Source organism: Phyllobates terribilis, unplaced genomic scaffold (genome assembly GCF_046119375.1).
Source record: "Phyllobates terribilis strain yellow unplaced genomic scaffold, ASM4611937v1 Scaffold_2__4_contigs__length_985480577, whole genome shotgun sequence".
NCBI lineage: Eukaryota > Metazoa > Chordata > Amphibia > Anura > Dendrobatidae > Phyllobates > Phyllobates terribilis.
The window spans coordinates 9,410,306-9,429,148 of NW_027362762.1; the positions used below are offsets into that span (position 1 = coordinate 9,410,306).

Sequence of the window (18,843 nt, forward strand, 5' to 3'; positions counted from 1 at the left end):
GGGGTATTATTCAGTCACTATGTGGTGTTAATATGTGGTCTGGTCATGGTGTGACGCTATTTGTCCCCTGTGTGGTATTATTTGGTCACTATGTGGTGGTAATATGTGATTCGACCATGATGTGATGGTATTTCTCCCTTGTATGTGACATTATTTGGTCACTATATGGTAGTAATATGTCATCTGGTCACAGTGTGATGGTATTTGTCCCCTGTATGTGGTATTATTCGGTCACTATGTGGTGGTAATATGTCGTCTGGTCATGGTGTGACGCTATTTGTCCCCTGTGTGGTATTATTTGGTCACTATGTGGTGGTAATATGTGATTCGACCATGATGTGATGGTATTTCTCCCTTGTATGTGACATTATTTGGTCACTATATGGTAGTAATATGTCATCTGGTCACAGTGTGATGGTATTTGTCCCTTGTATGTGGTATTATTCGGCCATTATGTGGTGGCAATATGTGATTCGACAATGGAAGGGAAGCAAAAGGCCAGAAAAAGCCATACAGCTGACAAATACTATTGAGATCTCTGCTACTGGAAGTGGAAAGGAAGAACAAAGACAAAACAATTTAAATAATAAAAATATGGGAGGAAGAGAAACCAGTCACAAACTAAAATGTTTTTATACAAATGCACAAAGCATGAGCAACAAACAAGGAGAATTGGAACTACTAATGCAGGAAAAGGAATATGATGTCATTGGAATCACTGAAACTTGGTGGGACGATATACATGATTGGAATAAAAGGCTAAAAGGATACAACTTATTTGCAAGAAACAGACTTGATAAACGAGGAGGAGGTGTCGCATTGTATGTTAGAAAAGCGTATATCTGCACAGAGATTGAAGCTTCAGAGACTGGGAGTTCTGTGGAAACTGTTTGGGTAAGAATACAAGGAGAGAACAACGGAAAGGACACCATTGTAGGCATTTACTACAGGCCACCTGGGCAAGCTGAAGATATGGATGAACTCTTTATGTATCAAATGACCAAGTTCTCAAAAAAATATGACGTAGTGGTCATGGGAGATTTCAACTATCCAGACATTTGTTGGGAATCTCTCTCAAGTAAAACTAACAGGTCAAGCAAATTCTTATCCTCTCTTGCTGACAACTTTATCTTCCAAAAGGTAGGGGAGAAAACAAGGGGATCTGCTACTTTGGATCTAATCCTTATAAACAAGGAGGAAATGGTTGAGGAGGTAAAAGTGGCTGGGACCCTAGGAGGCAGCGATCATGCTATTATAGAATTTTGGATAACTAGAGGAGGAAGACATGTGAAGACTCAAACTTCAAGGTTAGATTTTAGAAAGGCAGATTTTAAGAGACTCAGAAAGAGAATAGGAGGGATCCAATGGCTGGATGTCCTTAAGGACAAAAATGTCCAGGAAGGATGGGAAATTTTTAAAAATGAGATTCTCAAAGCACAATCGTTAACAATCCCGAAAAGTAGGAAGAATGGGAAGCATTTAAGGAAACCAGGATGGATGAACACAGAACTTAAACACATGCTAAAAAGAAAGAAAGAAATGTTTATTAAATGGAAAGAGGGAGGCATATCTAAAGAAGATTATAATGCAGTCTGCAGATCCTGTAGGGCACGTATCAGGTTAGCTAAAGCTGACAATGAATTAAGGCTTGCAAGAGATGTCAAAAGCAATAAAAAAGGATTTTGGGGGTATGTCAAAAGTAAAAGAAAAGTCAAAGATGCTATAGGATTTTTACAGGATGAAAATGGAGAAATGGTAAGAGAGGATGTTGAGAAGGCCAAACTTTTTAATTCCTATTTTGCATCTGTTTTCTCTCAGAAAGAAAATGTAACATCAACTGATCTTCACTGTCCTTTTAAAGGAATAGAAGAATCCAAGTTATCTGTAAACAGAAAGATTGTGAGGGAATATTTAGCTAACATAAATGAGTTCAAGTCTCCAGGTCCAGATGAATTACACCCCAGAGTACTGAAGGAGATCGTAGAAGAAATTTTAGAACCACTCTCCATAATCTTTGAAAATTCTTGGAGAACAGGAGAAGTCCCAGAAGACTGGAGAAGAGCAAATGTTGTTCCTATCTTCAAAAAGGGGAAGAAGGTGGACCCAGGGAACTATAGGCCGGTGAGTCTGACTTCTATACCAGGAAAGATCTTTGAACAAATTATTAAACAACATGTATGTAAGTACATGGATAAGAATGAAGTGATTAACCAGAGTCAGCATGGGTTTATAACTAACAAGTCATGTCAGACTAACTTAATTTCCTTCTATGACAGAATCACTGACTGGGTGGATCAGGGAAATGCTGTAGATATAGTATATCTTGACTTCAGCAAAGCATTTGACAAAGTATCTCACACCATCCTTATTGAAAAAATGACCAAGTATGCAATGGACCAGGCAACTGTTAGGTGGATTCATAACTGGCTTAGTGATCGGACTCAAAGGGTGGTTGTAAATGGCTTCACATCCAGCTGGATGAATGTCTCAAGTGGGGTACCGCAGGGCTCCGTCCTGGGACCTGTATTGTTCAACATCTTTATCAATGATTTAGATGAAGGAATTGAGGGTAAACTGATTAAATTTGCTGATGACACAAAGCTAGGAGGGATAGCTAATACTAGAGAAGAGAGAGAGAGGATTCAAAAAGACCTAAATAAACTGGAGCAGTGGGCAGCAACCAACAGAATGGTTTTTAACAGGGAAAAATGCAAAGTACTACATCTGGGCAATAAAAATGAAAAAAGCATATACAGAATGGGAGGAATAGAGCTAAGCAACAGTACATGTGAAAAAGACTTAGGTATACTAATAGATCATAGACTGAACATGAGTCAACAGTGTGATGCAGCAGCAAAAAAGGCAAATACAATTCTGGGATGTATTAACAGAAGCATACAGTCTAGATCACGTGAAGTCATTATCGGTCTTTACTCCTCTTTGGTCAGACCTCATCTGGAATACTGTGTACAGTTTTGGGCCCCACATTTTAAAAAAGACATAGACAAACTGGAGCAAGTTCAGAGAAGAGCGACCAGAATGGTGACTGGTCTGCAAACCATGTCCTATGAGGAACGGTTACAGGATTTGGGAATGTTTAGCTTGCAAAAAAGAAGACTGAGAGGAGACTTAATAGCTGTCTACAAATATGTCAAGTGCTGTCACATTGTAGAAGGATCATCTTTATTCTCATTTGCACAAGGAAAGACTAGAAGCAATGGGATGAAACTAAATGGGAGGAGACACAGATTAGATATTAGAAAAAACTTTTTGACAGTTAGGGTGATTAATGAGTGGAACAGGCTGCCACGAGAGGTGGTGAGTTCCCCTTCAATGGACGTCTTCAAACAGAGGCTGGACAGACATCTGTCTGAGATGATTTAGTGAATCCTGCTTTGAGCAGGGGGTTGGACCAGATGACCCAGGAGGTCCCTTCCAACTCTACCATTCTATGATTCTATGAATGGTGTGATGGTATTTCTCCCTTGTATGTGGCATTATTTGATCACTATATGGTAGTAATATGTCACCTGGTCACGGTGTGATGGTATTTGTCCCCTGTATGTGGTATTATTCGGTCACTATGTGGTGGTAATATGTTGTCTGGTCATGGTGTGACGGTATTTGTCCCTTGTATGTGATATTATTGGTCATTTTAAAAATTGTATGTGACACATTCCCTTAAAGAAAAATAGATAAAAATATACCTAAAAAGACTATTGAGTATTATAACAAATGTTTAATAGGTTAGAGTAGAGTAGGGCCCGGCCAAAAGAGTCTACCTTGTCGTGGTGGTGGCTTAAAAAATAGTTTGTCCAAAACAAAATCTGCTGGCTATGGATGTGATCTGGTGTTTGATGGGAACTGTTAATGTGTGATTGGTGAGGATCGGGTGCAGAAGTGGAGTTTTTCCAAGAGTGGGCGGTGGGACTGTGGAAGGTTCGAGGGGTGGAGGCAGAGCTGGGGTGGAGCCTTGGCGGAGTCTCAAGGGGGCCCGGAAATTTTGCCAGTATGGGGCCCCGAAATTCCTGGTGGCAGCCCAGATGGTGCTATCCATGTCCTTGTGTCCGTGTGTACGTGTGTGTCATCTGTGTGACATCCGAGTGTCGTCTATATGCACCATCAGTGTGACACGTCGTGGAATAGAATGGAGAAGAGAAATGACAGATGTTTAGGTGTTAAAGATACATTTCATTAGGTTGGTTGGTTTCAACTGTAAATAAATACATTTTAAAAATGATATGAGATCGCCCCTATTTTTGATAACCAGCAAAGTTAAAGCAGACAGCTGCGGGCTTATATTATCCCAGCCTAAAAATACCAGCCCACAGCTGCTCCAGAAATGGCACATTCATTACATGCGCTAATTCTGGCACTTTGTCCTGCTCTTCCCTATTGCCCTGGTGCGGTGGTAATTGGGGTAATGATAGTTGGGGTTGATGACAGCCCCTTGGGTTAGTAATGGAAAGGTGTTCATCAGACACCCCCATTACTAACCCAGTAATAAAAAAACACACAGAAAAAAATATTTTATTTGAATAAAGACTCCCCACACTATCCCTCGTTCACCAATTTATTGAAGAAAAAAATCCCATGTAGGTCTGCTGTAATCCACCGAATCCTCCTTCCCTTTCGAGCCCTGCCGTGCACCCAACCAATAGTTTTCCCCCACATATGGGGTATCGGTGTACTCAGCAAAAATTGCCCAGCAAATTGTGAGGTTCAATTTCTCTTGTTTCCCTTGTGAAAATGCAAAATTTGGGGCAAAAAAACATTTTTGTGGGAAAAATGTGATTTGTTTCTTTTAACGTCTCAATGTTATAAACTTCTGTGAAGCACCTGGGGGTTCAAGGCGGTTTGCACTGTTTAGGCCCATCAGGGGTTCTCCAAACAAGACATGGTGTTCACTAATTGTTCCAGCAAATTTTGCATTCAAAAAGTCAAATGGCGCTCCTTCCCTTCCAAACGTGCCGTGTGTCCAAACAATAGTTTTCCCCATTCATATGGGGTATTGGCGTAATCAGGAGAAAGTGCACAACAAATTGTATGGTGCAGTTTTTCCTGTTAATCTGCTGAAAATGCAAAATTTGGGGCTAAAAAACACTGTGGTGGGAAAAATTAGATTTTTGTATTTTCACGGCTCAACAACTTCTTATAAACTTCTGTGAAGCACTTGGGGGTTCAGGGTGCTCACCACACACCTAGTTAAGTTCTCTGAGGGGTCTAGTTTCCAAAATGGTGTCACTTGTGGGGGGTTTTCACTGTTTAGGCACATCAGGGGCTCCCCAAATGCGACATGGCATCCGCTAATAATTTCAGCAAATTTTACATTGAAAAAGTCAAATGGATCTCCTTCCCTTCCGAGCTCTGCCGTGCGCCCAAACAGTGATTTTCCCCCACATATGGGGTATCGGCGTGCTCAGGAGGAATTGCACAACAAATTTTGGGGTCCATTTTTTCCTATTACGCTTGTGAAAATAAAAAAACTTGGGTCTAAAGTAACATTTTTGTGAAAAAAGTTAAATGTTAATTTTTTTCCACATTCCAAAAAAATTCCTGTAAAGCACCTGAAGGGTTAATAAGCTTCTTGAATGTGGTTGAAAAAAATGGTTTTGTAAATTTTGTTGGAAAAATTAGAGATCGCTGGTCAACTTTTAACCCTTAGGCTATGTGTATACACTGTGCATTTTTGATGCGTTTCCGCATTGTTTTTTTCCATGCGGAAATACACCAAAAATGGTAGGTAATCCGTGTGCCAGCTAATGCAATGACAATCCTGAAATGCTGTGCACATGATCAGAAATTTTCCAGTCAGGATAGTCATTGCGTTTAAATCTGCAGCGTGTCAATTCTTTGTGCATTTCTGCAGCGTTTCCCGCCCATTGACTTCAAATGAGTCAGTCAAAGCCGCAGCAAAAACGCAGGTCGTTGGGGTTGTTTTCTGCGTCTTAGACTGACTCAATTCAAGTCAATGAGTCAAAAGCGCACAAAGAATGGTACCCAGTCCGGGCAAGATTACTCCTCCGATCATCCGATGGCCGATCCGGCCGAAAACAGCGGGAGCAGGCGAGGGTGAGGGGAGAAGTAGTCTCCTCAACCGACGTCTGTACGCTGTGTAAATAAAAGAAAAAAAGTACAAATAAATCAATATTAAAAACACATTATTCTCACCTGTCCGCTGTCCTCCCGATGTCCCACGGCGGTCTGATCACCCGGCAGCCGGCAATACACTGAGGGGAGCGCGATCGCTCCTGGCCGTGTACATCGCTGCGCTGCCAGGACTGAGTTCACCGGAGTTCATCAGCTGACGAGCTCCGGAGACCTCACTGACGGCACTGATGAGGTATGAGAATTTTATGTATAATAATAATGTAATGTATGTGCACAGTGACTGCACCAGCAGAATAGTGAGTGCAGCTCTGGGGTATAATACAGGATGTAACTCAGGATCAGTAATGTAATGTATGTACACAGTGACTGCACCAGCAGAATAGTGAGTGCATCTCTAGAGTATAATACAGGATGTAACTCAGGATCAGTAATGTAATGCATGTACACAGTGACTGCACCAGCAGAATAGTGAGTGCAGCTCTGGAGGATAATACAGGATGTAACTCAGGATCAGTAATGTAATGTATGTACACAGTGATTGCACCAGCAGAATAGTGAGTGCAGCTCTGGAGTATAATACAGGATGTAACTCAGGATCAGTAATGTATGTACACAGTGACTGCACCAGCAGAATAGTGAGTGCAGCTCTGGAGTATAATACAGGATGTAACTCAGGATCAGTAATGTAATGTATGTACACAGTGACTGCACCAGCAGAATAGTGAGTGCAGCTCTGGAGTATAATACAGGATGTAACTCAGGATCAGTACAGGATCAGTAAAGTAATGTATGTACACTGTGACTGCACCAGCAGAATAGTGAGCACAGCTCTGGAGTATAATACAGGATGTAACTCAGGATCAGTAATGTATGTACACAGTGACTGCACCAGCAGAATAGTGAGTGCAGCTCTGGAGTATAATACAGGATGTAACTCAGGATCAGTGATGTAATGTATGTACACAGGGACTGCACCAGCAGAATAGTGAGTGCAGCTCTGGAGTATAATACAGGATGTAACTCAGGATCAGTAATGTAATGTATGTACACAGTGACTGCACCAGCAGAATAGTGAGTGCAGCTCTGGAGTATAATACAGGATGTAACTCAGGATCAGTAATGTAATGTATGTACACAGTGACTGCACCAGCAGAATAGTGAGTGCAGCTCTGGAGTATAATACAGGATGTAACTCAGGATCAGTAATGTAATGTATGTACACAGTGACTGCACCAGCAGAATAGTGAGTGCAGCTCTGGAGTATAATACAGGATGTAACTCAGGATCAGTAATGTAATGTATGTACACAGTGACTGCACCAGCAGAATAGTGAGTGCAGCTCTGGAGTATAATACAGGATGTAACTCAGGATCAGTAATGTAATGTATGTACACAGTGACTGCACCAGCAGAATAGTGAGTGCAGCTCTGGGGTATAATACAGGATGTAACTCAGGATCAGTAATGTAATGTATGTACACAGTGACTACACCAGCAGAATAGTGAGTGCAGCTCTGGAGTATAATACAGGAGGTAACTCAGGATAAGTAATGTAATGTATGTACACAGTGACAGCACCAGCAGAATAGTGAGTGCAGCTCTGGAGTATAATACAGGATATAACTCAGGATCAGTAATGTAATCTATGTACACAGTGACTGCACCAGCAGAACAGTGAGTGCAGCTCTGGAGTATAATACAGGATGTAACTCAGGATCAGTAATGTAATGTATGTACACAGTGACTGCACCAGCAGAATAGTGAGTGCAGCTCTGGAGTATAATACAGGATGTAACTCAGGATCAGTAATGTAATGTATGTACACAGTGACTGCACCAGCAGAATAGTGAGTGCAGCTCTGGAGTATAATACAGGAGGTAACTCAGGATCAGTAATGTAATGTATGTACACAGTGACTACACCAGCAGAATAGTGAGTGCAGCTCTGGAGTATAATACAGGATGTAACTCAGGATCAGTAATGTAATGTCTGTACACAGTGACTGCACCAGCAGAATAGTGAGTGCAGCTCTGGAGTATAATACAGGATGTAACTCAGGATCAGTAATGTAATGTCTGTACACAGTGACTGCACCAGCAGAATAGTGAGTGCAGCTCTGGAGTATAATACAGGATGTAACTCAGGATCAGTAATGTAACGTATGTACACAGTGACTGCACCAGCAGAATAGTGAGTGCAGCTCTGGAGTATAATACAGGATGTAACTCAGGATCAGTAATGTAATGTATGTACACAGTGACTGCACCAGCAGTATAGTGAGTGCAGCTCTGGAGTATAATACAGGATGTAACTCAGGATCAGTAATGTAATGTCTGTACACAGTGACTGCACCAGCAGAATAGTGAGTGCAGCTCTGGAGTATAATACAGGATGTAACTCAGGATCAGTAATGTAACGTATGTACACAGTGACTGCACCAGCAGAATAGTGAGTGCAGCTCTGGAGTATAATACAGGATGTAACTCAGGATCAGTAATGTAATGTCTGTACACAGTGACTGCACCAGCAGAATAGTGAGTGCAGCTCTGGAGTATAATACAGGATGTAACTCAGGATCAGTAATGTAATGTCTGTACACAGGGACTGCACCAGCAGAATAGTGAGTGCAGCTCTGGAGTATAATACAGGATGTAACTCAGGATCAGTAATGTAATGTGTGTACACAGTGACTGCACCAGCAGAATAGTGAGTGCAGCTCTGGAGTATAATACAGGAGGTAACTCAGGATCAGTAATGTAATGTATGTACACAGTGACTGCACCAGCAGAATAGTGAGTGCAGCTCTGGAGTATAATACAGGAGGTAACTCAGGATCAGTAATGTAATGTGTGTACACAGTGACTGCACCAGCAGAATAGTGAGTGCAGCTCTAGAGTATAATACAGGAGGTAACTCAGGATCAGTAATGTAATGTATGTACACAGGGACTGCACCAGCAGAATAGTGAGTGCAGCTCTGGAGTATAATACAGGATGTAACTCAGGATCAGTAATGTAATGTATGTACACAGTGACTGCACCAGCAGAATAGTGAGTGCAGCTCTGGAGTATAATACAGGAGGTAACTCAGGATCAGTAATGTAATGTGTGTACACAGTGACTGCACCAGCAGAATAGTGAGTGCAGCTCTGGAGTATAATACAGGAGGTAACTCAGGATCAGTAATGTAATGTATGTACACAGGGACTGCACTGATTGAGAGTATTTCTACGAATAAATTAGACATCTCAGGATGTGTAGACTTTTACATTGTTCTTACTTTCACACAGATTCTCTATCAACTATATGAATTGGTATCCAAACTAAAGCAATGTTTACTGCTCTGTCAATCAATCTCTGAAGCGACACAGAACCATTACTGCACCACTAGATTGTGGAGTTTCTGAAACTGACAGGAAATAATATAAATTATAGGACCAAGATGGAAACATGAATCCTATAAATAACCAATGAGGTCGCTGTTAGTGGGAATTCTAATAGATGGATGAACACCGGTCATTAAGGGAAGAAAACCTCACATTCTCTTATCTCTAGTACAAGCACAATTCCTCGAATCCATCAGACGCTCTCTGGGAACTGACGAGATGGACAGAAGCAAATTATTATACTTCTGAAAATTCATACTGAGCAACACAGAGACTGATACAAGAATATAACTACTATAATACTGCCCCCTATGTACAAGAATATAACTACTATAATACTGCCCCTATGTACAAGAATATAACTACTATAATACAGCTCCTATGTACAAGAATATAACTACTATAATACTGCCCCCTATGTACAAGAATATAACTACTATAATACTGCCCCTATGTACAAGAATATAACTACTATAATACTGCTCCTATGTACAAGAATATAACTACTATAATACTGCCCCCTATGTACAAGAATATAACTACTATAATACTGCTCCTATGTACAAGAATATAACTACTATAATACTGCACCCTATATACAAGAATATAACTACTATAATACTGCCCCCTATGTACAAGAATATAACTACTATAATACTGCCCCTATGTACAAGAATATAACTACTATAATACTGCTCCTATGTACAAGAATATAACTACTATAATACAGCTCCTATGTACAAGAATATAACTACTATAATACTGCCCCCTATGTACAAGAACATAACTACTATAATACTGCTCCTATATACAAGAATATAACTACTATAATACTGCCTCCTATGTACAAGAATATAACTACTATAATAATGCTCCTATGTACAAGAATATTACTACTATAATACTGCTCCTATGTACAAGAATATAACTACTATAATACAGCTCCTATGTACAAGAATATAACTACTATAATACTGCCCCCTATGTACAAGAATATAACTACTATAATACTGCTCCTATGTACAAGAATATAACTACCATAATACTGCTCCTATGTACAAGAATATAACTACTATAATACAGCTCCTATGTACAAGAATATAACTACTATAATACTGCCCCCTATGTACAAGAACATAACTACTATAATACTGCTCCTATGTACAAGAATATAACTACTATAATACTGCTCCTATATACAAGAATATAACTACTATAATACTGCTCCTATGTACAAGAATATAACTACTATAATACTGCCCCCTATGTACAAGAATATAACTACTATAATACTGCCCCCTATGTACAAGAATATAACTACTATAATACTGCCCCCTATGTACAAGAACATAACTACTATAATACTGCTCCTATGTACAAGAATATAACTACTATAATACTGCTCCTATATACAAGAATATAACTACCATAATACTGCTCCTATGTACAAGAATATAACTACTATAATACAGCTCCTATGTACAAGAATATAACTACTATAATACTGCCTGTAGCGCTGGCGTCCCTGCCCTCTGCTAGGCAGGGACGCTGCTCCCCTCACCGCTCTGCTCCGTGCCCGGCGTCCTCTTCCCGCTCTGCTGTCAGCGCGCGCTCCGTCCCGGCGTCCTCCTCCTGCTCTGCTGTCAGCGCGCGCTCCTTCCCGGCGTCCTCCTCCCGCTCTGCTCTCAGCGCGCGCTCCTTCCCGGCCCCTGTGCTTAGGGCGCGCGCGCGCTCCCCTCCTCTTAAAGGGACCGCGCGCGCCGCCCTAAAGAGTCCCCGGCCAATGGCCGGAGGACTTCATCATATATAAGGCACCTCCTCCAAGATGGAGGTGCCCGAGCAATGTTGTTTGCACCTGTGTCTCACCTGTGCTTCAGCCCTCAGGTCCCGTTGCCAGTTACCTGCCAGTTACCTGCCAGTTTCCTGCCAGTTTCCTGCTAGTTACCTGCCTGATTCCTGCCTGAATACTTGTTACCTGTCTGCCAGTCTGAGGTCCGACGGTCTGCCTTACTACTCCTGTCAGTCTGTCTAAAGGACCAGCCTGCCCGCTCACCTGGGAGCGCATATCAGCTACCTGCCTGCTTGCCTGAGGTCCGACGGTCTGCCTTACTACTCCGGTCAGTCTGTCTATGGACCAGCTTGCCCGCTCACCTGGGAGCGCTTCTCCGTTACCTGCCTGCTTGCCAGCCCGGAGGCTCCGTTGTCACGTGCTGTGACCACCAGCTATCTCAGAGACTCTTGCCCGCTCACCTGGGAGCGCATCTCCGTTACCTGCCTGCTTGCCAGCCCGGAGGTCCCGTTGTCACGTGCGGTGACCACCAGCTATTCCAGAGACTCTTGCCCGCTCACCTGGGAGCGCTTCTCCGTTACCTACCTGCCTGCCAGCCCGGAGGTTCCGCCGTCACGTGCCGTGACCACCTGCTATTCCAGAGACTCTCGCTTGCTCACCTGGGAGCACACATCTACCATCTGCCTGCTAGCCTACCCGGAGGCTCTGCCATCACAGGTCGTACCTACCCCTTACCCAGAGACTGCCCTGATCACTTGCCGTAACTCCCTGTCCGTTCACCCAGAGACTGCCACCCGCTCCCTTACAAGGGCCGCCCCCTTGTATAATAGCTCAGAGGTTCCGCCTCCCGGACCCGTTACACTGCCCCCTATGTACAATAATATAACTACTATAATACTGCTCCTATGTACAAGAATATAACTACTATAATACTGCTCCTATATACAAGAATATAACTACTATAATACTGCCCCTATGTACAAGAATATAACTACTATAATACAGCTCCTATGTACAAGAATATAACTACTATAGTACAGCTCCTATGTACAAGAATATAACTACTATAATACAGCTCCTATGTACAAGAATATAACTACTATAATACTGCTCCTATGTACAAGAATATAACTACTATAATACAGCTCCTATGTACAAGAATATAACTACTATAATACTGCCCCAATGTACAAGAATATAACTACTATAATACTGCTCCTATGTACAAGAATATAACTACTATAATACAGCTCCTATGTACAAGAATATAACTACTATAATACTGCCCCCTATGTACAAGAACATAACTATTATAATTCTGCTCCTATATACAAGAATATAACTACTATAATAAAGCCTCCTATGTACAAGAATATAACTACTATAATAATGCTCCTATGTACAAGAATATAACTACTATAATACTGCTCCTATGTACAAGAATATAACTACTATAATACAGCTCCTATGTACAAGAATATAACTACTATAATACTGCCCCCTATGTACAAGAACATAACTATTATAATACTGCTCCTATATACAAGAATATAACTACTATAATAAAGCCTCCTATGTACAAGAATATAACTACTATAATAATGCTCCTATGTACAAGAATATTACTACTATAATACTGCTCCTATGTACAAGAACATAACTACTATAATACTGCTGCTATATACAAGAATATAACTACTATAATACTGCCCCCTATGTACAAGAATATAACTACTATAATACTGTCCCCTATGTACAAGAATATAACTACTATAATACTGCCCCCTATGTACAAGAATATAACTACTATAATACTGCTCCTATGTACAAGAATATAACTACTATAATACTGCTCCCTATGTACAGGAATATATCTACTATAATACTGCCCCCTGTGTACAAGAATATAACTACTATAATACTGCTCCCTATGTACAGGAATATAACTACTATAATACTGCCCCCTGTGTACAAGAATATAACTACTATAATAATGCCCCCTATGTACAGGAACATAACTACTATAATAATGCCCCCTATGTACAAGAATATAGCTACTATAATACTGCCCCCTATGTACAAGAATATAACTACTATAATACTGCCCCTATGTACAAGAATATAACTACTATAAAACTGCTCCTATGTACAAGAATATAACTACTATAATACTGCTCCCTATGTACAGGAATATATCTACTATAATACTGCCCCCTGTGTACAAGAATATAACTACTATAATACTGCTCCCTATGTACAGGAATATCACTACTATAATACTGCCCCCTGTGTACAAGAACATAACTACTATAATACTGCTCCTATGTACAAGAATATAACTACTATAATACAGCTCCTATGTACAAGAATATAACTACTATAATACTGACCCCTATGTACAAGAATATAACTATTATAATACTGCTCCTATGTACAAGAATATAACTACCATAATACTGCTCCTATGTACAAGAATATAACTACTATAATACAGCTCCTATGTACAAGAATATAACTACTATAATACTGCCCCCTATGTACAAGAACATAACTACTATAATACTGCTCCTATGTACAAGAATATGACTACCATAATACTGCTCCTATGTACAAGAATATAACTACTATAATACAGCTCCTATGTACAAGAATATAACTACTATAATATTACCCCCTATGTACAAGAATATAACTACTATAATACTGCTCCTATGTACAAGAATATAACTACTATAATACTGCTCCTATATACAAGACTATAACTACTATAATACTGCCCCTATGTACAAGAATATAACTACTATAATACAGCTCCTATGTACAAGAATATAACTACTATAATACAGCTCCTATGTACAAGAATATAACTACTATAATACAGCTCCTATGTACAAGAATATAACTACTATAATACTGCACCTATGTACAAGAATATAACTACTATAATACAGCTCCTATGTACAAGAATATAACTACTATAATACTGCCCCTATGTACAAGAATATAACTACTATAATACTGCTCCTATGTACAAGAATATAACTACTATAATACAGCTCCTATGTACAAGAATATAACTACTATAATACTGCCCCTATGTACAAGAATATAACTACTATAATACTGCTCTTATGTACAAGAATATAACTACTATAATACAGCTCCTATGTACAAGAATATAACTACTATAATACTGCCCCCTATGTACAAGAATATAACTACTATAATACTGCTCCTATGTACAAGAATATAACTACCATAATACTGCTCCTATGTACAAGAATATAACTACTATAATACAGCTCCTATGTACAAGAATATAACTACTATAATACTGCCCCCTATGTACAAGAACATAACTACCATAATACTGCTCCTATGTACAAGAATATAACTACTATAATACAGCTCCTATGTACAAGAATATAACTACTATAATACTGCCCCCTATGTACAAGAATATAACTACTATAATACTGCTCCTATGTACAAGAAAATAACTACTATAATGCTGCTCCTATATACAAGAATATAACTACTATAATACTGCCCCTATGTACAAGAATATAACTACTATAATACAGCTCCTATGTACAAGAATATAACTACTATAATACAGCTCCTATGTACAAGAATATAACTACTATAATACTGCACCTATGTACAAGAATATAACTACTATAATACAGCTCCTATGTACAAGAATATAACTACTATAATACTGCCCCTATGTACAAGAATATAACTACTATAATACTGCTCCTATGTACAAGAATATAACTACTATAATACAGCTCCTATGTACATGAATATAACTACTATAATACTGTCCCCTATGTACAAGAACATAACTACTATAATACTGCTCCTATATACAAGAATATAACTACTATAATACTGCCTCCTATGTACAAGAATATAACTACTATAATAATGCTCCTATGTACAAGAATATTACTACTATAATACTGCTCCTACGTACAAGAACATAACTACTATAATACTGCTGCTATATACAAGAATATAACTACTATAATACTGCCTCCTATGTACAAGAATATAACTACTATAATACTGTCCCCTATGTACAAGAATATAACTACTATAATACTGCCCCCTATGTACAAGAATATAACTACTATAATACTGCTCCTATGTACAAGAATATAACTACTATAATACTGCTCCCTATGTACAGGAATATATCTACTATAATACTGCCCCCTGTGTACAAGAATATAACTACTATAATACTGCTCCCTATGTACAGGAATATAACTACTATAATACTGCCCCCTGTGTACAAGAATATAACTACTATAATACTGCCCCCTATGTACAGGAACATAACTACTATAATAATGCCCCCTATGTACAAGAATATAGCTACTATAATACTGCCCCCTATGTACAAGAATATAACTACTATAATACTGCCCCTATGTACAAGAATATAACTACTATAATACTGCCCCCTATGTACAAGAATATAACTACTATAATATTGTCCCCTATTTACAAGAATATAACTACTATAATACTGCCACTATGTACAAGAATATAAATACTATAATACTGCTCCTATGTACAAGAATATAACTACTATAATACTGCTCCTATATACAAGAATATAACTACTATAATACTGCTCCTATGTACAAGAATATAACTACTATAATACAGCTCCTATGTACAAGAATATAACTACTATAGTACAGCTCCTATGTACAAGAATATAACTACTATAATACAGCTCCTATGTACAAGCATATAACTACTATAATACTGTCCCTATGTACAAGAATATAACTACTATAATACTGCCCCTTATGTGCAAGAATATAACTACTATAATACTGCCTCCTATGTACAAGAATATAACTACTATAATACTGCCCCCTATGTACAAGAATATAACTACTATAATACTGCCTCCTATGTACAAGAATATAACTACTATAATACTGCCCCTATGTACAAGAATATAACTACTATAATACTGCTCCTATGTACAAGAATATAACTACTATAATACTGCCCCTGTGTACAAGAATATAACTACTATAATACTGCTCCTATGTACAAGAATATAACTACTATAATACAGCTCCTATGTACAAGAATATAACTACTATAATACAGCTCCTATGTACAAGCATATAACTACTATAATACTGTCCCTATGTACAAGAATATAACTACTATAATACTGCCCCTTATGTGCAAGAATATAACTACTATAATACTGCCTCCTATGTACAAGAATATAACTACTATAATACTGCCCCCTATGTACAAGAATATAACTACTATAATACTGCCTCCTATGTACAAGAATATAACTACTATAATACTGCCCCTATGTACAAGAATATAACTACTATAATAATGCTCCTATGTACAAGAATATTACTACTATAATACTGCCCCTGTGTACAAGAATATAACTACTATAATACTGCCTCCTATGTACAAGAATATAACTACTATAATACTGCCCCCTATGTACAAGAATATAACTACTATAATACTGCCTCCTATGTACAAGAATATAACTACTATAATACTGCCCCTATGTACAAGAATATAACTACTATAATAATGCTCCTATGTACAAGAATATTACTACTATAATACTGCTCCTACGTACAAGAACATAACTACTATAATACTGCTGCTATATACAAGAATATAACTACTATAATACTGCCTCCTATGTACAAGAATATAACTACTATAATACTGTCCCCTATGTACAAGAATATAACTACTATAATACTGCCCCCTATGTACAAGAATATAACTACTATAATACTGCTCCTATGTACAAGAATATAACTACTATAATACTGCTCCCTATGTACAGGAATATATCTACTATAATACTGCCCCCTGTGTACAAGAATATAACTACTATAATACTGCTCCCTATGTACAGGAATATAACTACTATAATACTGCCCCCTGTGTACAAGAATATAACTACTATAATACTGCCCCCTATGTACAGGAACATAACTACTATAATAATGCCCCCTATGTACAAGAATATAGCTACTATAATACTGCCCCCTATGTACAAGAATATAACTACTATAATACTGCCCCTATGTACAAGAATATAACTACTATAATACTGCCCCCTATGTACAAGAATATAACTACTATAATATTGTCCCCTATTTACAAGAATATAACTACTATAATACTGCCACTATGTACAAGAATATAAATACTATAATACTGCTCCTATGTACAAGAATATAACTACTATAATACTGCTCCTATATACAAGAATATAACTACTATAATACTGCTCCTATGTACAAGAATATAACTACTATAATACAGCTCCTATGTACAAGAATATAACTACTATAGTACAGCTCCTATGTACAAGAATATAACTACTATAATACAGCTCCTATGTACAAGCATATAACTACTATAATACTGTCCCTATGTACAAGAATATAACTACTATAATACTGCCCCTTATGTGCAAGAATATAACTACTATAATACTGCCTCCTATGTACAAGAATATAACTACTATAATACTGCCCCCTATGTACAAGAATATAACTACTATAATACTGCCTCCTATGTACAAGAATATAACTACTATAATACTGCCCCTATGTACAAGAATATAACTACTATAATACTGCTCCTATGTACAAGAATATAACTACTATAATACTGCCCCTGTGTACAAGAATATAACTACTATAATACTGCTCCTATGTACAAGAATATAACTACTATAATACAGCTCCTATGTACAAGAATATAACTACTATAATACTGCCCCTATGTACAAGAATATAACTACTATAATACTGCCCCTTATGTGCAAGAATATAACTACTATAATACTGCCTCCTATGTACAAGAATATAACTACTATAATACTGCCCCCTATGTACAAGAATATAACTACTATAATACTGATCCTATGTACAAGAATATAACTACTATAATACTGCCTCCTATGTACAAGAATATAACTACTATAATACTGCCCCTATGTACAAGAATATAACAACTATAATACAGCTCCTACGTATAAGAATATAACTACTATAATACAGCTCCTACGTATAAGAATATAACTACTATAATACTGCTCCTATGTACAAGAATATAACTACTATAATACTGCCCCCTATGTACAAGAACATAACTACTATAATACAGCTCCTACGTATAAGAATATAACTACTATAATACTGCCCCCTATGTACAAGAATATAACTACTATAATACTGCTCCTACGTATAAGAATATAACTACTATAATGCTGCCCCTATGTACAAGAATATAACTACTATAATACTGCCCCCTATGTACAAGAATATAACTACTATAATACTGCTCCTATGTACAAGAATATAACTACTATAATACTGCCTCTATGTACAAGAATATAACTACTATAATACTGCCCCTATGTACAAGAATATAACTACTATAATACTGCTCCTATGTACAAGAATATAACTACTATAATACTGCTCCTATGTACAAGAATATAACTACTATAATACAGCTCCTAC

The 18,843-nt window shown here is 38.1% G+C and overlaps 1 protein-coding gene across 4 annotated transcripts in view; it reads right to left on the bottom strand.

Annotated features, from left to right (window-relative positions):
- Nucleotides 1-18,843, bottom strand: part of PDE2A (phosphodiesterase 2A) — a 758,587-nt gene that overhangs the window by 240,619 nt on the left and 499,125 nt on the right. The gene's annotated exons all lie outside the window — the stretch shown is intronic.